This window comes from Pristiophorus japonicus, chromosome 6 (assembly GCF_044704955.1).
Source record: "Pristiophorus japonicus isolate sPriJap1 chromosome 6, sPriJap1.hap1, whole genome shotgun sequence".
Classification (NCBI taxonomy): Eukaryota; Metazoa; Chordata; class Chondrichthyes; family Pristiophoridae; genus Pristiophorus; species Pristiophorus japonicus.
Window position 1 is genome coordinate 170,255,680 of NC_091982.1, and position 20,972 is coordinate 170,276,651.

Below are 20,972 nucleotides of genomic sequence, written 5' to 3' on the forward strand. Positions count from 1 at the left end.
ACTTCACACAAAGGAAGTAAAAGTATCTTTTACTGGACCAAAGCTCCTTGCCAGCGTCCTCCACGTGTGAGGGTATAATTTTGTACTATTTGGTTCTTGGTCTAAAGATGTTTATTGCATTGCTTCCGATACATTTCGAACTTCTCAATGGGGAACGCACATGTCACAAATGGGTTTAATACTCTCTGAGTACGCGTGAAGAGTGCTTAGCCTCCTTGTAATTCCCAGATTTATTTTCCAACACCCCTCATCATTCTCGAAGGGTATCCTATCTCAGTCTGTATAAGCAGTTTTCACAGCCACAGTCAGTGCTGTAGAGAAGCTGTAGAGAAAGGATGATTCCTGTGCGGTCCGCAATTGAGCCTGTCAGAACCAATTAACGATACTATCTTTTTGGAACAAGACCACCAGGGAATATATGATGGACGCCTCCAATTAGGTATGGAATCAGTAGTCAGTCACCTCCATATCTTAATTGTAAATGGTAACTGCCGATCGCTGCGCTGTCGCTGCTAAATTCAAGATTTGGGTCATTGCTGGGAAGAGGAGTACGACAAATAAGCCAGAAAGTCTCGGGTATTCTAGATATCAGAACTTTATGTTTAACAAGGAAAACGTCACATTTATAAGTCTAGAATTGATATTGTAATTGGTGTTGGAATGGGGGGAAAAACACGGCGCCTGGAGTACTGCGTTCAGTTTTGAGCACGAACCTCAGGAAAGATATCTTGGCCTTGGAAGGGTACAGTGTAGATTCCCCTGAATGACACTACGGCTTAAAGGGTTAAATTGTGAGGGCATGTTACATAAACTTGGCTTGTATTCCCTTGGGAATAGAAGGTGAGAGATAATCTTATCGAGGTATTGATGAATGGATTCCGCAGGGTAGATAGAGAGAAATGATTTCCTCTGATGGGGGAATCCAGAACAAAAGGGCAGAATCAGGAAACAGCTTTTTACACAAAGGGCCATCATCATCCGCGGTCCCTCGAAACGAGAATGACCTGCTTCCACACCAAAAAAGGATGAAAAGGTACGGAAAATCTTGAACCCTCTTCCCAAAATGCTGTGGATGCTGCCACAAATGACATTTTCAGGACTGAGATGGAGAGCTTTTTTTTTTAATTAGGTAAGGATATCGAGGGATGTGGATCAGAGGCAGGAAAATGGAGCGGAGGTATAGATGAACCAGGATCTAATTAAGGCTCGAGGGGCTGAATGGCCTACTCCGATCTTTCTATGCCTCTTGTAAATAACTCTATTCAACATTTAGTTGAAGACATCACGGCAGACAAAACATGCAGATAGCATTGACACGACAGATAGAATGCACGTAATCTCCTGCAGTGAGGCGCAGAAAGGTTTTAACCCACACTTTGTTACAGAAATGAAACCTTTCGAATTATTTGCCTGAAAGGAAACACGAACACACGAGCAGGAGTGCACTGGTCTACGGTGTGGTTTGGCTTACCGGACGTGAGTGATGGAGTGGGGTCGTGACTGTATCTGTCTAGGGCAATAGAGAGGAGAGCACAAGAAAACATAGAACACTCTTCGAAGTTGCAATCACAAAAATGAACCACAGTTGCATCCAAGGGGATTGGATTAAAAATAACGATTCAGTCACTTTGAGCTCAATTGCATTTGCTGTTTGGTTCAAAAGCAATTTCCTATGGACGGATTATGCGTTATTCACGGCAGTGATTGGAGCTGTAAATTTGATTGATGCCTGGGAGCTAGAGGCTCTTGACAACAATAGCCTTGAAATACTGCTCTCATGGTGATGCTGAGGGTTTAACACTGTGGACTAAAGGGTAACTGTATTGTTGACTGCAACGGACAATGTGATGAAATAGTTGTAGTATTTCTTGAAATGCGAACTTTATTTTCCTTGAACTAAACATTTTTTTTATACATTGAGGTTGAGAATTGTTATATTTACAACAACAGTAGAGTTATCGTTTAAGTTTCGTTTTCTTCACTGGGCATTCAGCGCGCGGCCAAAAAACAATACCTTTCTGCACATTCTTCAGATTGTTGTGTATCTAATGTTGGAACCACACAGTGCAACGACATTTTACCAAATGTTCTTAGCCGTTCCCATTCCAGTTGGTTTGATGCAAATGTTGTCGCCAGGCCAATCACATTGACTTGGTCCGGATCGATGGAGTGGCATTGGGCGTGGCCCAGTGCCAACGGGATGAATACAAGTGCCCTCCCAACCCCCGTAAGGAGGGCAGCACTAATACATAACCAGCAGTCTGGGGTGGGGGTCGGGAGAGAGTATACATCACACGCCACTTCAGTTACATTTGTTCGATGTTCTGTCGGTGTGGCTGAAGCGCAAGTGTTCATACTTGTATTAAACTTTATTAATTCATAATCACAACGTTGGTCGTCAAGTATTGCACGAGTCAGCTTATTGATTTAAATTCCTTACGCTTATTTCTTGTTATAATATTCAGCTAACATAATTGTTATGATTGATAAGCTCATGGGATTTGGGGAACTCGGTGCTAAATTTGCTGGCTGCGGGCAATCCATTATGAAATCTTGAACTGCTAAGTTTATCTTCCATATACAAACGATTAAATAAAAGATGCATTGGGCAAAACTGTGGCAAATGGATTTCAATGTCGGCAAATGTGAGGTCATCCACTTTGGACATAAAAAGTATAGAACACGGTATATTCTAAATGGTGAAAAGCTAAAAACAGTGGAGGTCCAAAGAGACTTGTGGGTCCAGATACATAGATCATTAGAATGTCATGAACAGATACAGAAAATAATCAAAAAGGCTAATGGGATGCTGGCCGTTATATCTAGAGGACTAGAATACAATGGGATAGAAGTTATACTGTAGCTATACAAAGCCCTGGTTCACCCACACCTGTACTGGTGAGCAGTTCTGGGCTCCCGAGGAAGAATATATTGGTATTGGAGGGAGTGCAAAGTAGATTTATGAGAATGATACCCAAACTCCAGGGGTTAAATTATGAGAAACAATTACACACACCAGGGTTATATTCCCTGGAATTTAGAAAGTTAGGGATAATCTGATCAAAGTTTTCAAGATATTAAGAGGAACAGATAGGGTAGATAGAGAGAAAAAATGTCCGCTGATTGGGGAGTCTAGGACTAGTGGGCATAGTCTAAACATTAAAGTCAGACCTTTCAGGAAACACTTCTTCAACAAAGGGTGGTAGAAATTTGGAACTCCCTTCCACAGACGGCAATTGATGCTAGATCAATTGTTAATTTTAAATCTGAAATTGATAACTTTCTCTTAACCAAAGGTATTAAGGGATATGGGACAAATGCAGGTATATGGAGTTAGGTCAAAGATCAGCCATGATCTAATTGAATGGCGCAATGGCCTACTCCGGTTCTTACGATGAGATGACTGGCTGAGTTAGCGGCCAGACATGTTTAAATTAAACCAACACTTGTTTAAAAAGCAGCTCTCTTGGAACATTGTTGCCATAAATGTGATACAGTACAACGCATTATCAAAACGTACACACCCGAAATGCAGAATAGGCTGGATACAGTTAAGTGTGTCATCGGAAATTTTCGGCTTTCACGCTAGAAATTCCTAAACCGAAGGGTCTTTAGACAATACCTAGGTAAATCATTCTCCAACCCTTTCCAGAATTTGAACGAATGTGTCAGTCTCCAGCCTCTGAATAAGTGAGCAGCGCCAGTGCCATTTGCAAGGAGCCCCTGGAGGTGAGATATAAATTGCCATACACACATGTGCGCAGCAGTACAGGAAACAGACAAGATACTGCAAGCGGTTACATTGATTCGCTCATCGAACAACGTGACAGTGGATGAACTGCTAGCATCGAAAAAAACAATCAGCTTGTGCCTTCTGCAATCCTAAATGATGCATCATCTGCGCATCAAAAATCGATTTCTAATTCAATGACTGCCTTTATTGGATGTTTTCCTCATTATTTCTTCAAAGAGTTGCACATTACCTTTGTCGCTATCTAAAACAAAGGTTCATTATTTGATTCCTTTGGCAAACGAATGATACAATGTGGCTTAATTCGTGTCAAATGGGAAATATTCGGCTACACTCTTACGTTTTGGCAGTTGCATGATTAGTGCGTTTTCCCGATCAACAGATGATAACGTTGTGTTCTCTTTGAGAAAATAATAAAAACTACAATGCCTGTTAAAATATGAATCGATTTTTGGTGAACATTAATAAAAAGCACATCAATAGAAAAAATATTCATTTTACAGAAGCAATTAAGTGTTATGCAGCCTATTTAGTAAGAAGTTTATTGATTCATATACAAGGTGTTCTCTGCTCTTTCATTTTAGCAGGGACCGATTCTCGAACCAACACCACCACCATCACCTTGCCAATGCGCTAAATAAAGAACGGTTTCAGAGCAATTTCAGTCGTTCTGATGTTCTAGGCAGGAAACACTGTAATTACAACAGAAATTGATTTTCTAAAGTACAGTATAAGATTGCAACATATTTTGCAAAGAAAAGTAATTATTTATCATCACGAGTAAATTTACTTTATAAACATTTAAGATAACCATTGTGTAAAATATTCTCCAAATTACGTAACAAAGGAAATGCCTATTTTTCTGTTAATCAGGAAACAGAACAAATACTGCAATTATATGGAACCGCTTAACAGTCCATTGTATGAAGAGAGGAAAGGATTTTCCTCTTTTCTGTAACAATGTTACTGGGCAATCTCTGGCACTGTATTTTCTCTTTTTTGCCTTCCGCGCTTGCGGATGATTATCACAATGACGTCACTGCAAAGTTTCGACTTTCCCCATCCAATCTAAAAAAAAATCCCCCCAAAACAGAATCATCCAGAAGAAAATATATAAACAAACATGCATTTGGACTGGCTCAAATTTTCGCAGAGAAAGGTAGAAAAGCTAAGGCAGCAGATGATGTCATGCGCTGATCCATTGTAGCCGGCACTTTGTTACCGTGTATCAATCTGAGAGTCCAGCGGAGACAAGCTGACCTAATGATTGGCACCACGCGTAGCCAATAAGAGAAGCGAACGGAGTCAAATAGACCAATCAAAGCGGCGCGAAGGCGGGATTTCCGCGGAGTAAAAGTCGGTGTCCTCAAAGCTCCCATGCGCAGTGAGACTTTTTGCACGGCTTTGGGTGGCGAAAGGAGTTTAACTGGGGACAAAAAAAATCACTTTATTATTGGATTGAGCTCCAGTGGATACAATTTTGTTGGTTTGAGCACCAACTTCTCAGGAGTGTAGTTTAGTGCTGAGGTAAGTCCTCTTTTTGTCGAGAATGTGTGTGTGTGTATATATGTATTTAAATGTGAAAAGTAGTGAGTGACTGGAAGTGATGAACAATCGCTGCACTCAGTCACCGCCAGCGGTCAGCGAGCGGCCGCGGGGGGTGGCCGAGGGCAAACCTGGTGATTGCAGAAAGTAGGCACCATCGATCAGGGTCTGTGTTGGTCGGGGGCGGGTAACGACTATGTCCTTTTTGTACATGTACATTCAGCCATGCCTGGATTCTTTAAACACTGGGAGAAGGAGAAAGGTACAGAAGTAAAGACAATGAATGGCAGCTCAGCAAAACCAAAACTTTTCTTCTATCTCCGTGCCTGATCGGTGAAAACTGCATCTCACCAGGTTGTCCTTCTCGGCGTTCAAAGCAGCCCAGCCGCCAACTGCCTCAGTAATCTGTCGCATTCAACGCGAGCCTTTTGTTCTCTCGACTTTAACCTCGCATTGTTTTTTTCCGAGAAGTTCAACATCTCCAAAACCCACACTCTCTCTCCTTAGAATACGAGTGTTTTTACTGAATTCAGAGTCTGGGCTTCAGGGTGGATGGACGGAATCATCGGCGATAAAACTGCCCTGAAAACATTTCTTGGGAGACTTAAAAAAAAAGTTATCGAAGGAAAAGCGATCTTGTCAAAAATGTGCCCAGGTAGCTTTACTGAATCCGATGATCGATCGATCATGAGTATTTGATGTATGTTTGTTTGTCAACAGTACAGGCAGAAACTCTAAGCTCTCTTTTAAGTTTCTTTGGGCGATTGATCAGAATCAGACTATGGATTTTATGATGTCTGCAGCTTGTATCGCGCCAAATTCAAGTGTAGCTAACTAAGGATGAGCGTTTGTTTTAGCAGTAAGATCACCTAATTCCAGCATTAAACACTAATGCTCTATCACGCAAGACCTTTACTGTCCTACAGCGCTTCCTACATTACAACAGTAACTACACTTAAAGGCACTCCATTGGCCGCAAAGCGTTTGGGGATGTTATGAGGTCGCGAAAGACACGATAGAAATGCAAGTTCTTCCTTGACACCTTTTTATTTGTTTCTCTCTTTCTCCCTCCCCTCGTTTTATCTTGGAGGTTCGTGTCGATACATTTTCCCTCCTGGCTCTTGTGAACTGTCTTAGTCCCTTGAGGTATTTCCATGGTCTTAATCTATTAATAGATCTGGGACTCATGAAATCTTCATTCAAACCCATATGTTCATGCTACTGCCAAATTTAGAAAATTAAACACATGGAAGTCACAGCTTGGAACCAGGCCATCCGACCCAACCAGCTGATGTAGGCATTTACCATCCCCATGAGCAAATAATTCTAAATCATAATTACCCACCCTTTGCATGTCATGCAATTGAGTCTTTATTTGTATTTCCTCATACCAGACAGCATTCCAGTGAACGTGTGTTATAACTTCGCTTAAACTTCAATGCCCTTCCTATAGTGTTCCTGATACTGCACACAGTACTCTCAATTCCTCTCCAATATCCTCTTTAGTAAAGACCTCTAACAGATCTTCTGAAGGTTTTGTATATGATTGTCATTACCTCCTGGCTTTTATGTTCTATATGTGTTAAGATAAAACCTAGAATTCTCTTACCTAATCAACCTGAGTGCTGCCTTTTAATGTTCTATTAACCTGTATCACCAAATCCCACTGCCCTTCCACAGAAACGAGCATGCTTCTTTTGAGAGCATAATTATTACTTTTTAACTAAAATGCATCATCTCACGCTGACATTGAATTACATCTGCCATTTTTTAGCCAATCTCCCATCCTGTTGCATTTTTCCTTGGCCGTCAAAAGAATTAACTGTACCTACAGTTTTGGTGTCATCTGCCAATTTTGACACCTCTCCCTCCAGGCCTAAATTCAAATTATTGATATACACAGTGAACCGAAGTAGCCCAGAACTGAACAAGGGCCATCACTACCCACATACAACCACTCTGGTAAATGTGCCCTTAGTCTATGTTTACTCTCTTCTAAACAATTTTGAATCCACTTTGCTACCCTCTCCCTAATTTCATACCCTTAATCTTATTTAGTAATCTCCCATGTGGTATCTTGTCAAAGGCTTTCCTAAAGTCCATGTACACTATATCCACTGCATTCCCCCCCATCTGCCATATCTGTTTCCTCTTCAAAGAATTTTATGAGGTTTGTCAAGCACAATCATCCCTTCTGAAATTTGTGCTGGCTGCTTTTAATTATTTTCTCCTTATTTAGAAACTTGGCAATGTCATGCTTAATTGAAGACTCTCATTTTTCCTACTACAAATGTTAAACTAACTGGCCTGTAATTACTCATGTTAGCTCTGTCTCCCTTGTTAAAAATTGATTCTGCATTGGCCACTCTAGTCCTCTGGTACATATCCATATTCATTAAAGCTCTGAAATACAATTTCTAGGGCTTCTGCAATTTCCTCCTTCAGGATCCTAGGACATATCCTGTCTGGTTGTGCTGCTTTGTCTTCCCCCGACTTAACGCACGTATCTAATTTTTGTAATCCATCAAAATATTGCTCATCTTGTTCTCGGCTACTTCAGGATTCATCTCCTCTCCAATATCCTCTTTAGTAAAAACCAATAGGAAGTACACCTATCCTATTTTGATTATCCTTTGCAAATTGACAATCCTCTCTCAAAGGTCTTACCTCACTTTAAATGCTTCTTATTTTATTGATATTTGCTGCTTTTGATGGTTTTTGAATTTTTTTCCCTGGTACTCTCTGATTTTCCTTCTACCACTCTTAACCTTTTTCATTTTTTTGTATTCTCCTTTAGTATTTTTGTTGTTATCCCTGAAGTACTCAGTCCCTCTTCAATTTTACTTTGGTTTTTAACCTCTTTATTGATGGCATCTTAAAGCTATAATAGTTTCCTTCTTTATTAATGGAATATACATTTTAGTCTTTTAAAAAAAAAAAAATTGTTCTTCTTCCATCTTAGCTCAGCTAGCTTGCTCCTTATCTTTCTAAAATCCACCATATATCCAATTTGTTCTAGTATTTGCACTGTCTTTTTCCCTTTCTAATTGGATCTTAAACTATATCATATTCTGATCACTATTCCCAAGCTGCTCACCAACATATAGCTCATCTACCTGATCTATTTAATTAATTCTTCTGCTAATGCAATAATTGACTTTGAGATAATGGGAAGAACAACAAGGGCTGCCATCTCTCAATTGCTCACTTTCACTCTCTTCCCAACCTTCGTTGCTGCACAAGAAGTGGACGATGAAAGCTCAAAGCAAAATGCCTTGCTTTTTTTAATGCACACATACACCGTATTTTTCTTCAAAGCCTTTAGTTCAACTTTGCCTCATGGAGCTGCCAGCCAAAATTAATTGGTGGTGAGGGCCTTTAACTGCTGAACACGATTGTCGTCAATTTTGACAAAAGAAACCCAGAATCAAGTGCAAATCATAGAATGATCCAGCAAAGAAGAAGGCCAGTCGGTCCATCGTCCCTATGTTGCCTCTTTAGTAGAGCTATACCACTCTCTTGCTCTTTCTTTCTTTCCCCATAGACCTATAACTGTTTCCCTACAAGTATTTATCCAATTCTCTTTTGAATGTTGCTATTTAATCTCCTTCCACCACCATTCCAGATCACAACTCTGTAAAAGAAAAATAAATGTCCTCATGTCGCATCTAGTTCTTTTGCCAATCACCTTAAATCTGCATCCTCTGGTTACTGACCCTTCTGTCACTAGAAACAGTTTTTTACTTGCTTTACCATTCATGATTTTGAACAGCTCTGTCAAATCTCTTTATCTTCTCTGCTCCAAAGAGAACAACCCCAGCTTCTCCACATAATTGATTTTCCATATCCCTGGTACCATTGTAGTAAATCTCTTCTGCAACCTCTCCAAGGCCTTGACATCCTTCCTAAAGTATGGTATAATTTTAAAAGAGGTGCAGGAAGAGAGAAACCAAAGGGTATATGTAGACAAATCTTTGATGGTGGCAAGACAAGTTGAAAAGGCTGTTAAAATGCAGATGGAATGCTAAGCCTGATTAAGGCTTGAACACAATACTCCAGCTAAAGCCTAACCAATGTTTTATAACGCATAATTTCCTTGTTTTTGAATTCTTATGCCTCTATTAATCAGGCTTAGCATTCCATCTGCATTTTAACAGTCTTTTCAACTTGTCCTGCCACCGTCAAAGATTTGTCTACATATACCCTTTGGTTTCTCTCTTCCTGTACCTCTTTTAAAATTATACCATTTGATCTATATTGCTTCTCCTCATTCTTCCTAACAAAATGTATCACTTCCCTGAGTTAAATTTCATCCGTCACGTGTCGGCCCATTTTACCAATCTGTGCATGTCTGTTTACATTTGAGTTTCGTATCATCTCCAAACTTTGAAATTATGCCCTGTATACCCAAGTCTAGATCATTAATGTATATCAACAGGAGCAGCCCAAAGACTAAACCCTGGGGAATACGACTGCAGACTTCACTCCAGTCTGAAAAATAACCGTTCAGCACTACTCTCTGCTTTCTGTCTCGGTTGGTAGCATGCTCCTCTCTGAGTCGGAAGGTTGAGGGTTCAAGTCCCACTCCAGAGACTTGAGCTCAAAAATCTAGGCTGAGGGAGTGCTGCACTGTCAGAGGTGCCCTCTTTCCGATGCGATGTTAAACCGAGGCCCCGTCTGCTCGTTCCAGAGAATGTAATAGATCCCATGGTAGTATTTCAAAAAAGAGCAGTGTCCCGGCCAAAATTATTCCTCAATCAGTATCACCTAAAACAGATCATCAGGTGATTATCATATTACTTTTTGTGGGAGTTTACTGTGTGCAGATTGGCTGCCACTTTTCCTACATTACAACACAAACTGCACTTCAAAAGGACCTCATTGGGAAGCCTAAGGTTGTGAAAGGCATTATTATAAATGCAAGTCTTTCTATAGCCAATTTTGAATCCATGCTGCCACTGTCCCTTTAGTCCCATGGTACTGCCACAAGGACTGCCCCCCCCCCCCCCCCCCCCCCCCAGGCCCGATTATCAAGATCCATGAAGATGCCTTGGACAGTGTGGCTCACTTTCCATACCTTGGTGGCGTTCTGTCAGCGAGGACAGACATCCAACACCACCTTCAGTGTGCCAGTGCAGCCTTTGGTCGCCTGAGGAAAAGAGTGTTTGAAGACCAAGATCTCAAACCTGGCACCAAGCTCATGGTCTACAGTGATACCCACCCTCCTTTATGCTTCACAAACATGGACAATGTACAGTGGGCACCTCAAAGCACTAGACAAGTACTACCAACGCTGCCTCTGCAAAATCCTACAAATCAAATGGCAGGATAGGCATACCAATGTCAGTGTCAACATCCCCAGCATCACGGCATTGAACACGCTCAATCAGCTCTGATGGACAGGCCACATTGTCAGCATGCCTGATACAAGACTCCTGAAGCAAGCACTCTACTCCGAGCTCCGCCACAGCACCGAACCCCAGGCGGGCAGAGAAAACACTTCAAAGGCACCCTCAAAGCCTCCCTGAAAAAATGTAACATCCCCACCGACTCTTGGGAATCCCTGGCTCAAGATCGCTCAAAGTGGAGGCGAAGCATCCGAGAAGGCGGCGAACACTTCGAGTCTCTTCGTTGGTAGCAAGCGGAAGCCAGGTACAAACAGCGGAAAGAGCATACGACAAACCAAGCACCCCACCCACCTGTCCCTTCAACCCCCACCTGTGACAAAGTTGGTAGATCCCGCATCGGACTCATCAGTCACCTTAGAACTCAATAGCGTGGAAGCAAGTCATCCTCGACTCCGGGGGACTGCTTAAGAAGAAGAGTCCCATGGGCTTTAATTTTGCTAACCAGTCTATTATGTGGTACTTTGTCAAACGTCTTTTGAAAGTGCATATACTAACCAACCAAATTACCCTCATTAACATTCTCCATTACTTCATCAAAGAACTCGGATCAAGTTAGTAAAACACTATTTGCCTTCAACAAATCCTTGCTGGCTTTCATTTTTTAGCCCATACTTTTCCAAATGGCAATTAATTTTGTCCCGGATTATAGTCCCTTTTAAGTTCACCCACCACTGACATTGAGCTGACTGACCTGTAGTTGCCCGGGATATCCCTCTTCCCTGATTTGAACAGGGATGTAATATTTGCAATTCTCCAGTCCTCTGGCACCAGCCCCATATCTAAGGAGGACTGAAAGATTGTGGTCAGAGGCGATGCAATTTCCACCCTTACTTCCCTCAAAATCCTAGGATGAATCCCATCTGGACAGGATGAAATTGAGTCAATAAAGTAAAAAGGGGCTTAATGAGCTCTTCTTGCAGAATATTCTTTGGTATTCAATCATGCTAATAATGTATAGTTGCAAGTTTGACTGCAGTTATGTTACAACTATTGGTCTGAGACCAATAATGAAAGAAATTACATTTTTGCAGGGCATTATGTCGTTGAAACATTCTGAAGTGCTTTACAGCCAGTGGATTTTTTTTTTGAAGTGTAGTTAATATTGCTAAACATAGAAAGAAAATAACTAAAGAAAGAGTAGGCCTATTAGAGACCGTAAGATATCCTGTGTGTGGAGGCGGAAGACGTGGGTATTGTTCTTATTGAATAGTTTGCGTCTGTTTTCACAAGTGAGGGATGATGCAGACATTGCAACCAGGGAGGAGGAATTTTAAATATTAAATGAAATAAGCATAGTGAGAGAGGAAGTATTAAGGGGTGTGGCATCTTTTTTGAAAGTAGATAAATCCCCAGGACCGGATGAAATGTATCCCAGGCTTTTAAGAGAAGCAAGACAGGAAGTAGCAGAGGCTCTGACGATCATTTTCTAATCCTCTCTGGATACAGGTGTGGTACTGGAGCACTGCTAACATTGTACTGTTGTTTAAAAAGGGATAGACTGAATAATTACAGGCCAGTCAGCCTAACCTCGGTGGTGGGAAAATTATTGGAAAACATTCTGAGGGACAGGATAAATCTTCATTTAGAAAGCCACGGATTAATCGAGGACGGTCAGCATGGATTTGTTAAGGGAAGGCCGTGTCTGACTAACTTGATTGCATTTTTTTGAGGAGGTAACAAGGAAGATCAATGAGGGTAGTGCATTTGATGTAATGTATATGGATTTTAGCATGGCTTTTGATAAGGTCCCACTTGGCAGACTGGGATCCAAGGCAAAGTGACTCAGAGACGGGAAGCAAAGGGTAATGATTGATGGGTGTTTTTGTGACTGGAAAGATGTATCCAGTGGGGATCCGCAGGGCTCGGTACTCGGTCCCTTGCTTTTTGTGGTATATATCAATGATTTAAACGTGAATGTAGGGGGTATGATTAAGAAGTTTGCAGAAGATACTAAAATTGGCTATGTGGTTGATAATGAAGAAAAAAGCTGTAGAATGCAGGAAGATATCAATGGACTGGTCGGGTGGGCAGAACGGTGGCAAATGGAAGTCAATCTGGAGAAGTGTGAGTTAGTGCATTTGGGGAGGGCTAACAAGGCAAGTGGATACACATTAAATGGTAGGATGCTGAGAAGTAAAGAGGGACTTTGGAGTGCATGTCCACAGATCCCTGAAGGTAGCAGGACAGGTAGATAAGGTGGTTAAGAAGGCATACGGGATACTTGCCTTTATTAGTCGAGGCATAGAATATAAGAGCAGGGAGGTTGTGCTTGAACTGTATAAAACACTAGTTAGGCCACAGCTAGAGTCCTGCGTGCCGTTCTGGTCACCACATTGTAAGGAAGATGTGATTGCACTAGACAGGGTACAGAAGAGATTTACGAGCATTTTGCCTGGACTGGCGAATTTTAGCTATGAGGAAAGGTTGGATAGGTTGGGGTTGTTTTCTTTGGAACAGAGGAGCCTGATGGGAGAACTAATTGAGGTGTATAAAATTATGAGGGGCCTAGATAGAGTGGATAGGAAGGACTGATTTCCCTTAGCAGAAAGTCAATGATCAGAGATCATGGATTTAAAGTAATTGGTAGGGGGTTAGAGGTGATTTGAGGAGAAATGTTTTCACCCAGAGGATGGTGGGAGTCTGGAACTCACTGCTTGAAAGGGTGGTAGAGGCAGAAACCCTCATAGCATTTAAAAAATACTTGGATATGCACTTAGAGCTGTAATCTACATGGTGACGGACCAAGAGCTGGAAAGTAGGATTGGCTGGATAGTTCTTTGTCAGCTGGCACGAACACGATGGGCCAAATGGCCTCCTCCTGTGCTGTAAATTTCTATGATTCTATGAAAGAAATAAAGAAAGACTTGCATTTATATCGCGTCCTTCATGACCTCAGGACATCCCAAAGCGCTTTTCAGCCAGTGAAGCACTTTTGAAGTGTAGTCACTGTTGTAATGTGGGAAATATAGTAGATAATTATTTTTCACAGCCAGGTCCACCAAACAGCAAATGAACAGATTAAAAAGCTGGAAATACACAACAGGTCAGGCAGCATCTGTGGAGAAACCTATGTCAGTCAGTCGATGTTTCAAGGCTAAGACCCTTCTTTGGGACTAATCGGTTTTTGTTGGTGTTGGTTTAGGGAGGGCTGTTGGCCTCGCTACAGGGAGAGCTTCCACTGTTTTGAATACAGGTACTTGAAATATATTTTGTATTCATCTGGACTGTCAGACATGGCCTCAGTTTAGAGTCTTTATTAATGCAGTGCTGCCTCAGTACTGCACTGAATTCCGTCCAGATTATCTGTTCAAGTCTGTGTTGGGGCTTGACTCCACAACCTTCTAAGTTATATGAACTGAGCCAAGCTGACACTAAGTATCTGTTAAATCCAATATAACGCTGACAAACATGAGTCTGCTGAATTTTCTGTTGTCTTGCAGATGACTTACTATTAATGTTAGCACAGAAAGGAATGCTCACATTCTGCAAATATAGAAAAACAGGTTTATAGAGTTCCCAGGGAAGCCAACGGGCTGCCAATGTTTTGTCAATGAGCACAACTCTAATTAAAATTGCATCCAGTAAAGGCACCAATTGAATCCTGTGCATGTGCGGTTAGTTCAGACACATTTCCTGACATTTCAGTGTGACTAGTATCTTGCCTTGTGCCAAAAGTGTGTTGCTGGCCTGTACAGATGAGCTGAGATGTCAGCCTGTCCATGAACAGACAGAAAATGGCTGACCCAATGTCAAATGCTAGGACCCATTTTGGTTATGATCCAGTAGCACTGTTGGTCAGGGGCAGTTCGCCTCCAGTCCAAGAGGGGTTCACTGCCTCTGATGGCAAATGAATTTCTTGCATTACAGGTTTGCCTCCTTTCCAACAGCAGAATAGCTTTTGGGGACAGCCCTTCACCACAAGGCAGAGTGATTTAAGAAGGTGTTTAGTTGCGTTTTAGTTATTAGCATTTGGGAAGAGGTCTTTGTGCTTGTCAAACGATGCGAATTGTAAGCATGAGTCTCTGATCAAGGTCTGAGCTTGGTCTCAGCCAGTTTTCACTCTGTCGGGTTATGAGTGTTCAACTTTGCAAATAAGATGCAAGACGCAGTAAATTTGTAATGTTAATTGAGTGTCAATTTGGAACAATAAAACACTAGTGTCCATACATACCACAAACAAGAGTCAACATTACATTTTGTTAAATGATCAGAAAGTGATTGACTTCAGTAACATGTTGCTTTGTATAAAATTAATAGAGGGTAAATGTGACCTGTTATGATTTGTTAGAAGACAAGAAAGGATGCCTAGTTTCTGACATTTTCGAACCTAATTTAAATTGCCAAGTAATATTCCATACATCCTGAAGGGAATTTTTACTGTTTACTAAAAGCTGCAATATTGGATCCTCTAACACACTATGTTGAATTGCAAGAAATAGCTGATCAGTGCATGAGCTACTTTAAAAAAAAATAAAATGGTGCACTTTGATGCAAACAACCTGCTTTTCTCCGTGAATTCAGGACTGTATCTTGTATTTCTGCCTAGAGATATAACTGCTGTGAGAAACACTTGAGTATGTCTTTGAGCTTATAGATGTTATCACTCTATCTTGTGTGCACACACAATATGCGGTCACATTTGAGGAAAGCAGCCGGAAGCAGTCATGCAGATAATGTAAAAGCTGCTATTGTAATGCCATCAGGCTTGACTATGCCACGTCCTGTTAACAATTTGAGTCTCTGAGTAGGACGACAGTCTTTAAAGGAGACCTGATTCTAATTAAGTGGTGCTGCAATTTAATACCGCTTTAATTTTATTTTGTACTTATTGAAGCGAGAGATACTGATTGTAGGTTTTTGCTGCTCCCCAGTCCCAATTTTCTCCCTTCTCTGCTGAAAACATGGCTGGTGTTGGAAGATTGTGCTGGCAGCCTTCTGGTATCTTGATTGTGTGGGTCTAGGTCTTGTGCAAATTAAATAGTTGTTGGTGGGGATGGGGTTATGTAATGAGAGAGCAGAAGATATCAATTGTTCTCGCCCAGTGCGCAGTGTTGAGGTTCCAGCAGGGCTCACTGGATTTCCATGAAAAGCTGAGCCCTGGCTCATTTCTCTGTTGCCCTCTGTCCAAACCGCTGTATTTACCCACTGGTTGTGCTGGGGGGGTCAGTTTTAACATTTGAAATTGCACTGATGGACTGGCAGTGGCCAAGAATTCAGTTATTTCTGTCTGCAAGAGGGGAGGCTTTCAACATGATAGTTGGCACTGCCTGATCAGTCAACTTTCAGTTTTCTTTGTGGGTGGGGAAAATGAAGTGATTCACAACTTAATTTCTTTTTAATCCTCCAGGGATGCTTTGGCTTCACTTGCTGCCAACTAAAGCAGTAGCTCTAAAGTGTCTGATTAGTAATTGCTACTTTAGTCCTAGGGGGAAAAAAGTCGCACCACAGCAGCATTTGTACTCTCCCATTAAATCGAAAGGGCAAACTGTGAGATGAAGGGGATTTTTGTTCCCAACCCCATAATCTATTATAAGTAGTTGAGATGGTGCATGTTTCATTCAGTGGTGTTTAATAAACCAATGACTGGCCAGATTTAGTAGGTATGTGAAGCTGTATCCACTATAGATGACTAATGTTGAGTTTGCCATCAATCTGGTCAGCAATAACTCACCGATTATTGGAGCCAAATCTCCAGGTCTGTTTGCAGTCTGATTCCAACATAGGTTGACCACTTTAAGAAGAAAATCTAACTATTTCGACGACTCTGTTCACTGCTATTTTTAAGAGAAGGTTGGCAGAGTTTTTTTTTGCTGTTTGATCTTTGTTTTAATAAAAATTTCACAATATAGTATTCACAAAGGGGCTAGTAACATCTAGTGGTAGGAGATTGTTGCTACATAAATATCAATGTTCTCCTGTCCTCTCCTGAGCTTTTTCATTCTTTACTGGTGTACAGTTTTGCCGGTGCTGGGCTAACTGGTATTTCACTCAGCTGGACAGGATTTTTAGGCTATTTAACTGCATGTGATATTCTGTCCTCAACAATGTCCACAGATATTAACTGCTGGCAGGAGTTGTGATCAGGAGCAGGGGCCTGATTCATTTTCTGGACTCAAAATCAGAGGTGTTGAGGCAAATGATAGTGTTCCTTCTTCTTCTTAGGCGCTCCCTTGTATTGAAAATGACTTGCTTCCACCAAAAAGGGATGAGTTCACGGGTGTCTCGATGAAGGGCCAGATAATCCAGGTCTAGGATTGCATATTGAAGGGTAGAAGATGCCTGTGCGTGGATTTTTTTAATGTGTAGTTGCACACCAGCCACCACACGGGCTTGACAGAGCAAGGTCTTGGTCCAGTGGCAAGGATTAACCAAGACGACTGGAGACCAGCTCTGCTGCACAGATCTAGTGTGCGCACACATTGCAGTTTGGCTGACCTGTGCTGCCCCTGGGTCCTCGCCTCTCCTGGGCCCCGATCATGTCACTCTGCAATCTGTCACCGTTCCTTTGCCCCAACTTCGCTGCTCCTGCTGTTATTGCTCACGCTCCAATCACTGACCTGGGTTAGGGTGACGTCCAATCCAGTCGCCCTCTTCACAGCCATCGCCCTCCCGGACCGGCTCGCAGATTGTAAATGCTCCTTTTATGGCCCCGACCTGCAGATGGTTCCTCGCAGGTTGGTGTCCCTTCACCATCCAGCTGAGATCAGAATGGTACACTTATCATGACTTGGATGGCATCAGGTTAGATACTAAAAATATTCCAATTACATCCTATATTAATGTATGGCCATCAAACAGAGCGGAAAGCTTTGTTGATGGAAACAATATACGATGTATATATGAAGAAGATAAAGGGGTTCCCATCCTATTCATCCAACCCTTCCCAGCTCTCCATTCAACCCAATTTGTAAAAGTTTGACTGCTTAAAGGAGAATGCAAACTGCATTGTCGCCTTTATCCTGAGTTTTCGTGTTTGTCCAGTTTTTGTTCAGTCTCCTTTTTTGATCTTTTTGAAAATTGTGAATATTAAAACCCACTTAACATTTTATTATAAAAGAGAATAAGTACCAATTTAATAAAATGTGACCATCATTAAACAGTACACTCTGTGAGGAATGAAGAAAATAAATTGATGCAAATGTTTGATACCAATGTGGAACCATTCCGAACCTTATAAGATGGAAATTCCCAAATGATTAGAATCTGAGCTAATAAATATAATGCGTGACTGCTTTCTGATCCACTGCCTCATGGATGCCATGAGATACAACTCTCATCTTGACTTGATAATGACCTCCGTGGGAGCATACATGGATTTGGATTGTGGTACCTCTGGACAACAGCGAATGTATGATGATTAAATGTGACCTAATCTGGGCTAAGCCAATAGGCACGCATACAGTTTTAAAAGGACAGACTTCAAGGGAGCTCAGAATAAATCATGGTGTGGGGGTGTAGTATTGAAGAAAACTTCAGGGTGGGTAGGTGGTGCAGTACTGAAGGACAAATGGAATGTCGTTTAAAACTGAGCATGCACGATAAATGCATAGCAAGGACAGATAAGAGCAAACTAAACAAACCTGACACAAAAATGGATTAACAAGACAAGACAAAGTGAAATAAATAAGAACAAACTGTACAAACCACTGGGAAACACTGAAACTTTCAACCTTTTTTTCAAAGCTGATGGAAGATGGAACACAAAATGAGCAAAGCAGAACAAACGTGACAAGTTATTTCACTGTTGCAGTTAGTAAGAGGGCTGTTATCAAAAAAGAATTGACACCATTCAGGCTGAACATTAGGTTAAACTGAGGAGAAACTAATACAAAAGCAAAATACTGCGGCAGCTGGAAATCTGAAATAGAAACAGGAAATGCTGGAAATACTCAGCAAGTCAGGCAGCATCTGTGAAGCGAGAAACCGAGTTAACGTTTCAGGGCGATGACCTTTTGTCAGGACTGGAAAAAGTAAGAGATGGAAACTATTTTAAGCAGTTGCAGAGGCAAGGAAAGGGGAGGAAAGAACAGAAGGGAAGGTCTGTAATAGGATGGATGACTACGTCATCATCTGAGCGAGGGACCGCAAAGATGTGTGCATCACCTGTGCCATGACAGGAGCCTACGACTGCTGGACAGACCACCGCCTAATCTGTTCATCAACTTTAATATAGCCCCAAAGCAGCGACAGCAACAGAAGCAGTGCCGCAGAAAAATCAATGCTGGGGCACTCAAAGACCCAGTTAAGAGAGCCCTAAACAGCCAGTGCTTCACTGTCAACCTGGCGACCCTCGATGACCCCAAGACGTAGAATGCTCACAGTGCCTGGTCTGCCCTCCAGGCCACCATAACCAGTGCCTGCAAAGAGACGCTCGGTCACTCAACCAGGAAGCACCAAAACTAGTTTGATGAGAATGACAGGAGATCCAGGAGCTAATAAACTGCGAGCGCAAGACATTTCTGAACGTAATGCAACAACCCAATTTGGGTGCAGCAAAGCAGCTCTACAGACGGTTGAAGGTCGAGGTCCAACAAAAAACCCGTGACCTAAAGAATAGATGGTGGGTGGAGAAAGCACAGGAGATGCAGCAGCGGGCCGACAGCCATGACATGCGAGGATTCTTCACTGCAGTGAAGTTCACCTACGGCCCAAGCACCCAAGACCCTGCCCCCCCGCTGCCAAGAATGGGCAGACACTCATTAAGGACACCAAAGCAGTCAGGGCCCCCTGGAAGGAGCACTTTGAAGATTCCTTAATCGAGCATCTGCCTTTGACACTAGTGTCCTCAACTCCATCCCGCAGCATCTCGGCAAAACCCTAGCCCTGCACTAGGTAGAAAAGGCCATCCATCAGCTCAAGAACAAGGCATCAGGAGCAGATGGAATCCGCACCAATGCATTAAAGTATGGCGGAGAAGCACTATTGGCATGAATGCATGACCTCATCTCACTTATCTGGAAGGAGGAGAACATGCCGGGCGATCTCGGAGATGCCGTAATCGTGACCATCTTTAAAAATGGGGACAAGTCCGACTGTGTCCACCACCACTTCCAGTGCAACCTTCGGTCGCATGAGGAAGAGAGTGGTTGAAGACCAGGACTTCAAATCTGGCACCAAGCTTATGGTCTACAGATACACTCCCTCCTATACGGCTCAGAAACGTGGACCATATATAGCAGACACCTCAAAGCGCTTAAGAAATAACCAGCGCTGCCTCCGCAAGATCCTGCAAATCCACTGGGAAGATAGATGCACCAATGACCGTGTTCTCGATCAGGCCAACATCCCCAGCATCAAAGCACTGACCACACTCGACCAGCTCCATTGGGTGGGCCACATTGTCCGCATGTCCGACACGAGACTCCCAACTCGAGTACTCTACTCGGAACTCTTACATGGTAATCAAGGTCCAGGTGGGCAGAGAAAATGTTTCAAGGACACCCTCAAAGCCTCCTTGATAAAGTACAACATCCCTCACCGGCACCTGGGAATCCTTGGCCCAGGACCGCCCAAAAGGGAGGAAGAGCATCCGGGAGGGCATTGAGCACCTCGAATCTCGTCACCGAGAGCATGCAGAAACCAAGCGCAGACAGTGGAAGGAGCGTGCGGCAAACCAGACTCCCCACCCACCCTTTTCTTCAACGACTATCACAGGTGGGACAGACAGAGACTGTACTTCCCATATTGGACTGTTCAGTCACCTGAGAACTCACTTTTGGAGTGGAAGCAAGTCTTCCTCGATTTTTGAGGGACTGCCTATGATGATGATGATGGAAGGCAGGAGAAACTGAAATTGGTTATGAAGCTAAATGATTACTTCCTGGAAATATACGCCCGAGAACATGTGAGTAATAAGTCACCTAACTTAGGATGTTTTATAAATAAATTTCATGATTGCAACATCACTTAGATGGAGGGCTGAGACGAGCTGAAAAGACTGAGTATTCTTGAAGATGCTAATTGAGCTGGGAGACAAAATGACAGAAGTGTTGATCATGATGGAGTTGATGAACAGAGAGACTTGTACTGGATTGGAAACAGGATCACATGATTTTAAAAAAAAAAGTATCAAAATGTACATAATAAATTTGTGAGTAATTACTGGAAGAACAGTTGAATTGATCGTGGAACAAACCTGTAAAAAAAATAATCCAATAAATGGCAGTCAGCATGGCTTCAGAAAGGGGAGATCTTGCTTTACCAATCTCCTTGTCATTGTTTTGAACTATGTAGTGACATCCCAATTTGACAGTGGCAAGTTCTACAGT

At 42.2% G+C, this 20,972-nt stretch overlaps 1 protein-coding gene across 1 annotated transcript in view; it reads left to right on the top strand.

The window, feature by feature from the left end:
- The first annotated feature begins 5,159 nt into the window (after positions 1-5,159).
- LOC139265286 (SH2/SH3 adapter protein NCK1-like) overlaps positions 5,160-20,972 on the top strand; it is a 248,713-nt gene continuing 232,900 nt past the window's right edge. Inside the window, exon 1 of the mRNA XM_070882237.1 lies at positions 5,160-5,278. The gene's annotated coding sequence lies outside the window, so the exon portion shown is untranslated. The remainder of the gene's footprint in view (positions 5,279-20,972) is intronic.